The sequence below is a fragment of the Pteropus medius genome, unplaced genomic scaffold, assembly GCF_902729225.1.
Source record: "Pteropus medius unplaced genomic scaffold, Ma_sr-lr_union100, whole genome shotgun sequence".
NCBI lineage: Eukaryota > Metazoa > Chordata > Mammalia > Chiroptera > Pteropodidae > Pteropus > Pteropus medius.
This window is the reverse complement of record NW_024349800.1, coordinates 51610921-51619425: the sequence shown is the minus strand read 5'-3', so window position 1 is coordinate 51619425 and position 8505 is coordinate 51610921. Positions and strand designations below refer to the sequence as shown.

At 36.7% G+C, this 8505-nt stretch overlaps 1 long non-coding RNA gene across 1 annotated transcript in view; it reads left to right on the top strand.

Moving 5' to 3' along the window:
• Positions 1–8505, top strand: part of LOC120621899 (uncharacterized) — a 19113-nt gene continuing 10608 nt past the window's right edge. Inside the window, exons 1-2 of the long non-coding RNA XR_005658331.1 lie at positions 1–4165; positions 8346–8448. This is a non-coding gene — a long non-coding RNA (uncharacterized LOC120621899). The remainder of the gene's footprint in view (positions 4166–8345; positions 8449–8505) is intronic.

Below are 8505 nucleotides of genomic sequence, written 5' to 3'. Positions count from 1 at the left end.
TGATAGCTCATTGTGATTTTAATTTGCATTTCCTTGATGAGTAGTGATGTTGAGCATCTTTTCATGTCTATTGGACTACATATACTTAATATCATCTGGAGTTTATATTAAATGTGTTTTACCAGTGTATCAGTGCTACACCACTGAACACCAGAAAAACCTGGCTCTTCCCCCTGATCTTTAGGGTGTCTGGAGATAGGAGTTGTGACTGGCGGGAATCTAAAGCTGTGACCTGTTTACTTTCTAACTTTGTAGGAGTTAATCTGCCTCTGTTGTCCATAACAGTGCTTTCCAGACAGGGTGTCTCTTTTATTTTGTAGAAAATAACACAACCTCACAATCTCTCCATACCCCTCCCGAACACACATGGGCACATGCACATGCACACACATATATACTGTTACGTTAATTCCATGCCTTCTGAGAATTAGATGGAAAGTGAGGTTTGACCCCTTTCAGTTTCTTTTTACTCTCAAGACTCATACAGAGCAGATGTACTGTCAGTGGTCCTTTAAGAACTAAAGTCAAAGTCAGAGTGGGAAACCAGGCTGCTCTCCTATTGGACCATAAGAGCAGATGAAAAGCAGGCCAGGGATGGGGGGGATCAGGATCCAAAAAAGGCTTAGGGCTTCATTTGACATGTATTTGCTGATTTATTATTTGATGCTTGTTTTCATTCAATAAGTAATTATTAAGAACCTGTTATGTTCCAGCTACTGGAAACAAAGAGTTAGCAAAGAATTAGCACTAGTGGGGAGCAGATGAGACTCAAGTCAGAAAAATGGCCAGTGGGACAAATTTATTCTTTTGCTCTTTTCTCAGTTTCTTGACCTTCCACACTGCATTTTGGAGACCTTGGGCAGATGAGAAACAAGAGAAAAATGGAAATAGGAATGACTTAGAGGAAAGAAGAGAGGAGGGAAATTCCTTAGCGTGGAGGAAAGAGTGTTCTCATTATTGAGCCACTCGTGTCGTATAAAACTTGAGACTCTGGCTTAAGGCCTGATGGTGCAGAAAAGGTAGTGCCAGGCAAGCTAGAGGGGGAAGTTAGCCCAGACTTGGCCCTGGGCCAGTACTGCAGGGTGGAGCCAAAGGCCAGACTAGGGTGAGGCCCTGGAGGCCCTGGACAGGACGTGCTCATTCATGACTGAAGTACCAGGGGCTTCCAGTCTGGCAGGTGTAGCTCAGTGAAAGGGAATCCAGCCTGTATTCAAGAGTCAGACTGCTTCCTGTCTGGCAGATTTGCTCAGCTGTCTGTTTAGTTCATTGTTGCTGTCTTCAGCACAAACCTGGAGTGCTACCAGTTCCTTGCTTGTAATAACCTAACAAATATTTGTATGGGATTTTGCACTTGACAGAGTGATTTTGTTATTTCATTTAATTCTCACAACAATCCTAGGAAGCAGGGTAAAGTTCTGTTTGTGATCATCAAACTTTGGTTGATATGAAGGAAAAGAGGTAAAATCAAGCATTGGCCTTGTGTTGGGAATTTTCCCAAGCCGAGTTTTTTATTTTCTTTTTCCCTTTTAAATAGAGAAATACAAACCATACTATCCTGGGTTCAGATAGGAACAGTGTTTTAGTTTAAAGTATACAAAGGATCTGATCATTTTGTGCTGTTTAGCCCAGTCTGGCCAGACAAACATATCTATTCCCAATATTGTCATTCTCTTCTCCTCCCTAAGTAAGATATCTTGGGCCAATGAAGTGTAAGAAAGATAACTGCCCCTCCCCTGGTTTCCACCCTCACTCTTGGGAGCAAGATGAGATGGAGTAGCTATCTTTGCTCTGGTGCCAGAGCACCAGAGGAAGGAAGACCCAGGCAAATGGCAGGCCACATTTTTCTTGTTTAGATTGTATGCTTAAAACTTGCCCTGTCTTGACTTCCCAAAAACCAGATGAACAACTGGAAATTGGAACAATGAAATCACTGCCCCAAGTGGGGTCAGCAACCTCAAGCTGATTGTTATCCTCATTTACCCTGGGGAGGAATGAGCAGAGCAGGAGAATTTTCCTCCTTGGGACTCAAATGGAGATTAGGATTGGGTGCTTGGTGGTATTAGCCATTTCTGTTTTGTTACATGTATCCAATAAATAGGACTTTTCCCTTTTTCTGATGCCTATAGTTTAAAAGTAGTTAATTCAGTAGAACTACATAGGAGGGTAAGAAAGAACAAAAATAAACTGCTTGCAAATTAACCTCAGGAGCCATTCCTCAAAAGGTGGATATTTTTGGCTTTTTTTTTGTAAATGGAAACCTTGAATGTCAGAAAAGCTACAGCACTTGAATAAAGCCATTCAGCTATAACTGCTAAGAATGACCAGTATCCAGTTCTCCTAACACTTAGCCGTCAGCACCACCATTGTTTGCTGAGTATGCCAGGCACTCATACATGAATCGTCTCTAATCCTTAAGAATAATAGAGTGTGGAAGATATCATAAACCTCATTTTATGGGTGGAGAAACTGAGGTTTAGAGAAACTGGATCATTTTTCCATATTTAGGAAATTGGAGAGCTAGAATTTGACTCCTGATTTCTATGACAATGAAGTTCATATTCTTTCTGCTCTGCAATTACTTTCTCTCACTATATTACAGTGTCAATAATTTCTGTTTTTGTATTAAATATGCATGAGTAATAACTTCCAAAATAATTCGTCTTGGAAGAACAGTTATCCAAAGTATGAGGATGCAAACTAGTAGGTCGAGTTCCATTTTACAGTCAAACACACTGTGTAATCCTCCTGGAGCCTGCGATTCCTCCCTCTGCAGTCAGTGCACACCCGTTCTGCATTGCCCACTGATTTCTAGAGTGAGAGTTACATGGTCTTATTTCTTAGATTCCTTTAAGAGTCTGTCATGTAAATAACATAACGCTTTAGAAAAGAGAATCCACCTCATCGTTTGAGGGGTGGCAGCAATGGCCTTAAAGATGTACATTCAATCCGGCCAACATGAGCTATAATAACTAATTGAATGAACATCTTGCCATTCATGACCACCCACACTGACCTGAGGTAACGTGGTAAGGTCAGATTACTCAAAATACTTAGAAAAGCCTCATTACATTCCAAATAGGCAATTTAAGGAAAATAAAATCTTCTTAATGTCCATATCTGATTTTCAATTCTGTGAAGTGATCTTATCTGATTAGAGACCATTTTCTTCATTATCGAGATATAATTTGTAGGTGGTAAAGTACATACATCACAAATTTGCCAGCTCCTACATTTTAAATAAGAAAAATATACGGTATGTACCCATCTGTGTCTGCCTTTTTTTGCTCAATGTTGTAGACAGTCAATTTTGAAGCAACAGAATTTTTACCACACTTTGAAATAGTCTCCTTGTAATTTACTTATTGTGGGGGGAATAATTATTTATTTCATTTTTTTAATATTTGAATTTTTAAATTTTTAATTTAAAAAATTATTGGGTGACATTGATTAACAAAATCAAATAAGTTGCAGGTTTATCATTCAAAAGTAACACCTAAGCATATATTAAAAACATTTCACCCTAAACATTTCCTTCTTTTGGTGTCCATCTTTAGGATTAATTCTCAGAACTTTAATTAGTGCATAAAAATAATTATTGAAAGTGTCTATAAAAATATATTAAGTCTGCCATTACAATGTGGGAGTATACCAGTTTCACTACATCCTCCTCAAAACTATATTTCATTACATTAAAAATTTTAATTACTGGGAAGAATACTTTTCAACTTGTTTTTCTTAAATCATTACTAATGGTAATTTTCATTGCTTTTTATCACTAAAATTAAATTTTTTCTTTGAACTATTAGTATTCTCTGTCCCTTTATATATTATGGTAAAATATTCCTATTTTACCAATTCAAGGGAATTCTATATATGCTATACACCAAAGTGAGTTGTTTTAAATTTTCATTTAGTCATTGTCTCATTGGACAGATTATTTTCTACCGACTGGATAACATGGATTGATTCTTATTCATCTTTTAGTATTCATTTGCTCATCTAAAATTTTTATTGTATACCTTTTAAATGCCATGACTATGCTAAGTGAAGAGGACATAGCAGTAAACAAGATAACGTGGTACCTGCTCATGTTAGATGTTCAATGAACGTCAGTGGATGCTAAAAAGTATATGACAGAAGATAATGTCATCTACAGCTCAGCAAGGTAATCTATCGTTAATAGTTCTCTAGAGTCCTGGATGAGGTTTCTATGATTCTTCTACCTGATCAGAATAGTCAGGTGGTTCTTTTCCAAGTTCTGTCCAGTCTATTTTCTAAGCTATATGTAATAGCCCTACTTTGTAGAACTTATCTTTTACTACTTTGTGTGACCTGTTTGAACACAAGCTGGTGATGGTGTCCTAGAGAGGCCCAGTTTTTTTTTTCCTTGTATAATACACTATGACGTAGAACTCTTAAAACATAACAAGAATCTTTAGTTTTACAATTTTAAGTTTAATGTTTTTTTAGGCTTTTGATAAATTGTAAATTAAATTATGCTGGGCAAGGAAATTTATCAAATTCTTGCAGAGAATAGTTCCTTCAATGAAGTCTACTGAACAAAACTTCCTTACCCAAAGGTTCACCATGGTGAGATTTTTTTCCATGTGTTTCAAAAGGAATTAGCCCCACCCCCATTTCAATCATTTAGGCAAGTGCTTTTCTTATGTTTTTGTACAGGGAGATACAAAATTCTCAATTCTATATCAAAGTGACCAGGATAAATTAAGATGTTTGGTTAGAAATAACAGGAATCAATTCAAGGGGCTTAAGCAAAAAAAAAGTTTATTCTCTCCATATGTAAAGTTAAAGGAGGATGTCAGTGTTGCCAAGGGCAAGAATGAAGCCAGCAAATGGAATCAGCGACTGAACACTGTCCAGACACCCTTTCTACCTCCTCTTTGCATTCATGCTCTCTGTAAACTGCTTTTGATTCTTCTCTAGTTCCCTTCTTCAGTGGAAGATGCCCTCACCTCATTCCCACCTCCATATTCTATGTCAAGCCATCTAAAGAAAGGTTGAATCCCTCAGTTCTTATTCCAAATTTCTTGGGATGAGACTCTGATTGGTTCAGCTTGGGTCAGGTGCTAACTCCTGGTCCAATCAACTATAATCAAGGGGGTAGAATCAAGCTTTATAATTAAGTTTTCTGACTCAATCCACTCTTGTGACTTTGGAGTTGTAGTGTCTGGAGCCCAATTGGAATGGAGGAGCAACATGAACTGGACAGACACCACAATTCTTTAATGAAAGAAAAGAAACAATGTCTTTTCACAGTTTGCTACTATCTTTTTTTTTCCCCTCTTTAATCCGCGCCCCCTCCCCCAACTTCCACTCCTGACCTACGGATGTTGCCCTTTCCCCTTAAAAACTGGATCTCTGAAGGCAGAGGTGTCTCCTCCCACGCGCTTGGCGCACCTGGGATATGGTCTGTGGCTCCACCTGGGGTGCAAACCCAGGACTTTCTGCGTGTAAAGCAGACATGCTAACCACTATCCTTTGGAGCCACCCCCAGTTTGCTACTATCTTTGAGACCCTTGTTACGATGGCTTGATATATTTTAGGCCACTCAAATGCTCAGGATAATCTAACTATTATCAAAGGGTTTTATGTTGCTGTTTGATTTTTTTCCATTCGGGACAAGAGAGAGTAACTGAAACTATTACAACTCTAGTGTTCTCTTCTTAAATTAAATGTTCTTTTCTGGAACAGAGGCAGTGGCATTGTTAGAAGATTAAAATAAAAATACAAAATTCTACCCTCAAGCCAACAAATTCTAGTTGAATTGTAATAAGTTCTTAAGTATTTACAAAAAGGTCCCTGAACTTTGTGTCTTTCAGGTTTAGCCTTGCTTTTAATTTGATGTAGTGCGTTGTCTGAATTGATTTGTTTTTGTAATTTATATGGTAAGCTTTAGGTCAGGGACCAGGTTTTGACATGTACTTTACATATTATACTGCACTCTTAATACTTAGAAAATAATAATTAATGGTTAGGCATTGGATGTTTGGCACAAAACCCTAACTCTAAGTATAATTAACTTTAAGAGCTATTTTGGTGTATGATGAAAGCGAGATGTGAACAACTTCATGGTTTGGAAAGAGTCAAGAACATATCCAGTGGCTGAGGCATGTTGAAATTTAGAATACATAAATATAATTGCCTGATGAATATGAACATCAGGTGGTTGTTAATGTTAAAAGTTGTAAAAACATTTATATTAGTATTAATATCACCAAGGTTAGATTAAGAGTTTAGAGACTCTAAACACTAAAGTACCCATGGTGAAATTTAAAAACAAAACAAAAGAGACTAAACCTTCAAATAAGTGTCAAGAAGTCCAGTAAGTTCTATGTTTGTTTTGTTATTTTATATGATGACTATTTCAATGCCTTTTTAAAACTCTCAACTACTGAAGTATTTCCAAATCGTTGTGTGAGCGCACATGTGTGTGCATGCATCCATGCTCGCCGCCCACATGCAGATATGTGTGCTCAAGGTGTGCCCTTGCTGCCAGCACCCTAAGAATGTACTGTTTCCCATTTGGATAATTCATAGTAGGTATACCATGTTCTTCAAAATTTAGAATATTGAATATGTTGTGTGAACTTCGGTTCCAATTACAGAAAATTTGGGTAGGTAAATTGGCAACCAAGGAAGCTATACCAAGGGGCAACCCTTTTATGACATCTCAGGAGAGAGATCTATTCCTGGGGTCTTTGTGTGGTAGGAGTTCAGTTTCATATCTGAACATAAGAATTTTGCCCCAGTTGATCCTGACTGAGGAGCAAGTAAGCAGTTGTGGAGGCCTTGGGAGATGGTTCCTAACTTCACCAAAAAACTCTTTCCATTATTCCCCCCACCCCCAAGATTTGGAATATATATATTTTTTTAATTAAAAAAATGCATTTAATTTTTAAAAGTACCTGAGTGCATAAATAGGATGCCCTTTGAGAAAATCTTCAAGCTACCAGAATACAAAATTACAAAGAAAAAAAAAATAGACAAAAAATAATTTAAAGAAATGGAATGGGCTCTAGACCTGAGCATATTATGTCTATAGCTGTTAAGGGTGTAATCTGAAGAAAATAGAGTTTTGTTAGCTTTGGGAGATTTTTGTAAAAGGAGAATCTATGAGATAAATTTTGGCAGTGCCCATCCAAATACTACTGTCCTGGGAAGAGAAAATCTTACACTTAGGGTATTTATAATTCTATTGGCATGGCCATGTTTATTGAAGAGAAGGGTACTATCTACTAATTTGGCCAGGTTCCATTAAACTTTAAAGTTAGTACCTATCCCTGGTATGATTCCAGGCTCAGCAAGCAACATTCTAGTTGTAATTTGGTCCCCTATTTAGGTCAGGCCATAGGGAAAAAATGTGCTGGTCATGCTTAAAGTACTATTCTGGCCTATGTATCTGTGATACATAGCAAATTAATACATCATTCTAATTTGTTTATCAGCCTCTGTGAATTTGGTTAACGTGAAAAATGATCTTAAATGGGCTGACAAATGGGGTTTCAGAGCCAGCAAGGCTGAGAGCCAAGGAACCTCACCAAGAAATGTGACCTTTGGACTCGTGGAGGACAGAGAGTGTGTCCAGTTCATCTCTATCTTTAGCTCGTAGCACAGGACCTGCCACCAAGTAGAAACTCAGAGCTCATTTATCTGTACTATACACTCCTAAATATTAAAGCCCACTTTATAATTGCAATCTCATTTTATAATTACTCAAAAGCATATGATCACCAGAGATTTTTTTAAAACTTTAAAAAATTTACCCAGGTAATAGACATTTTTAAGAAAAAAATATAAAATAGGAGTAAAAAGAAAAAAATCTATATTTTGATTACTTAGAGAAAACCATTAACATTTTGATATATACCATTTCAGACATTTTTAATGCATAAAATGCACATATATTTATATATATATTCTTACAAAAATGGAATCTCATAATGCAGTTTGGTAACTTGCCTTAAAAAAAAAATTAAACTATATGGTGAAAAGTCTTTATGTCAATAAATAATTTATGGAATCATTTTAATGATTAATAAAAGGATGTTATATTAATAAAAAGATGTTATATTAAGTTATATACCATAACTTAAACATTCTCCTAGTGTTCATATTTTAGGTTGTGTCCATTTCTTTGTTATTATAAACAATCTTTTAAAGAACACATTATTTCTTTAGAATAAATTCCTAGAAGAGATATCGCTAGGTTAAAGTGTACGCATGTTTTAAAGCTTTTAATACATAGCCAAATTGTCCTGTAGAAAAACAACTTTAACTTATTAATCCACTAGCAGTGTTTGAGAGGTCCTATTTTCCCACCTTAGGTTTTCAATAACTTAGTAACACTTGACATCCTGGAGCTTAGGACCACTGCGAACCACTGGAGCCTTTTAACAACTAATTCGAACACCAGATGCAGCTTTTCAGGTCAGTCTCTCCATCCACCATCAATCTCAACCCTTGTCCCTCCAAACCTGAGTTCTA